The sequence below is a fragment of the Nicotiana attenuata genome, chromosome 2 (genome assembly GCF_001879085.1).
Source record: "Nicotiana attenuata strain UT chromosome 2, NIATTr2, whole genome shotgun sequence".
Taxonomy (NCBI): domain Eukaryota; kingdom Viridiplantae; phylum Streptophyta; class Magnoliopsida; order Solanales; family Solanaceae; genus Nicotiana; species Nicotiana attenuata.
Genome location: NC_031990.1, coordinates 75,652,116 through 75,654,676, shown reverse-complemented (window position 1 = coordinate 75,654,676; position 2,561 = coordinate 75,652,116).

Here is a 2,561-nt window from a genome sequence, read left to right as displayed (position 1 = left end):
TTCTTGTCTTTCTTTGGAGCACGACACTCCGTAGATTTGTGTCCAGTTTTTCCACAGTTGTAGCAGTTTCCACTGAACCGCTTCTTGCTTGGGTTGTATTTCGGTCCAGAAGCCTTCTTCCTCTTTTTATTCTCTTCAACAATATTTGCTCCCATTATTGTTGAGTTTCCACGGCCTCTCTTTTCAGCAGCTTTGTTGTCCTCTTCGATTCTCAACCGAACAATGAGATCTTCAAGGGACATCTCCTTGCGTTTGTGTTTCAAGTAGTTTTTGAAGTCCTTCCATAAAGGAGGCAACTTCTCAATCATCGCTGCTACTTGAAATGCTTCATTGATAACAAGACCTTCAATGAAATTTCTATTAGTAAAAATACTAAGATTATTACTTTCAACATCAATATTAATTTGAGTTATACCTTCAGCAAGGAGATCGTGAATAATCACTTGCAATTCCTGGACTTGGGTAATAACAGACTTGCTATCTACCATTTTGTAGTCCAAAAACTTTGCAGCAACAAACTTTTTCAACCCGGCATCTTCGGTTTTGTATTTCTTTTCAAGCGCAGTCCACAGTTCCTTTGACGTTTCCACGCCACTATAGACGTTATACAAAGCATCCTCCAGCCCGCTTAGAATATAATTCTTGCACAAAAAATCTGAATGCTTTCACGCCTCAATCACGAGAAAGCATTCAGTTTCTGGAGTTTCATCGGACAGCACAGGAACATCTTCCTTGATGAACTTCTGGAGACTTAGAGTAGTCAAATAGAAGAACATCTTTTGCTGCCAGCGCTTAAAATCAATCCCGAAAAATTTTCCGGGTTTCTACGCCGGTGCCAATACTGTCGGTGTCGTTCGGCTTGTTGAGGCATTGGCAGTCACCATTGGAATAGCCTGGTTCTCATTCTCATTAGTCATTTCTGTAAAAGAATGACACAAACGTTAAAATCAAGTAGATTTTAATAGAGTACAAAACCACAAAGGTTTTACTCTTCCAGAAACAGTAAGTACAAATACAGAAAATAAATTTAAATTCCTTAAGCTTGTTAGTAGACTGTATTTGTAAAATAATTCTGGAAATATAAATGAATATAAACAGAAATGAACATAAACAGAAATGACATAAAACCAATTCGAGCCCACTGAATTCACAGTGTTTCCTTAAGGAATTTAATCCCCTCCTAGTACCCAAGGTCAGCGAACACAAAGTTCGGTAGCAAATCACACTTACTTTTTGCTTTGTTTGATGCTAAAAGTATGCAGAAGAAGGAGAAGAAACTCAGAAAATCGTAATGAAATTCTGAGCAGAATAGTGTTGTATTTATAGCCAAAGTTGGGCTGAAATCTGAAGAGGTGCAACTCTTCAGAATGGTTGTTTATGCAAAACGCCCACAACATAAATGCCATTACATAAATGGCCATTTACTCAACAGTAAAGAGGGAAAATAAAGAGGGAAAATTGAAGAGGGTAGTTACTTTTCTGTTACCAAAACAGAAAAACGGATTGGATTTAATATTAATATTTTGTTATTAAAACAAATATTTAATAACATTTCTGTTAATATTTTACTATTAACAAATAAATTTGGTCCAAAAAGTTAATCAATCAATCATTTGACCAAATCCGAATCCGAATCCGAATCCGAGCCGAGCGAGCGAGCGACGACAACGGCGCGAGGCTTGCCTTCTTCTCAACTCTTTAAGAGCTAGAAGAAGAGCAATTGCTTATATACCCATAAAAAACCTCTTCCTCTTCCAATATGGGACAATGCCATTTGCCAAGGGGGGGAACTTAAAATTTCACTCAAAAATTTCATTTCCCTCCATTTCCCATTCACCCTCTTTTAAGTATTTAATATATTAATTAAATACATCCAAAACCCAACAATAGTAAACAAAGAGGGATCTGCCTTTTTCGAAGAACACATTGTAAGAGAAGAGAGAGAATATACGAAAGAATTGTCTTATTCACTTTATCTAAGCACATGTTTGACCTTCATCCATAAATCTTTAGATTCCACACTCATATCAGCTGTAGACCCTTTGTGTGTCGACAAAAGGAAGAATCATCCAATCACATAATCATTGGGTGACAATTTCTTTTCATTATAACCATTGTCGTTTCTTGCCTTCATTGCACATTTATGGTATTATGTACACTGTCATTAAGCTCACTGATTAGCCTTACTAAAATCTTCTCGATGTATTAGACTTTCGTTCTATTTGATCTAGGATTTATTAAGTTCAACTAAGATTTACCCCATTAATTTGTTATCGATTGGTTTAGCAATTATTTGCTCTAACGGCACGTGCAACGCACCTGCCTATTTGTGTAGGGTGCCTAACTAGTAGTAGTATTAATTAAAAAGTGATGGAGTGCTAACTTGCAAAAGTTGGTGAGTTTCTTACATTAATAGGAGAAGCAGAAACCCATATCAGAAGTGCAATGAATAAATTTGTCCGTTTAAAGTGTTGTTAATTCACCTATTTCACATTAAACATGTGCACTTCTGTCATCAAGTGAGATGGGCTGGCACTTGAAATTTGAAATTATGATACTTT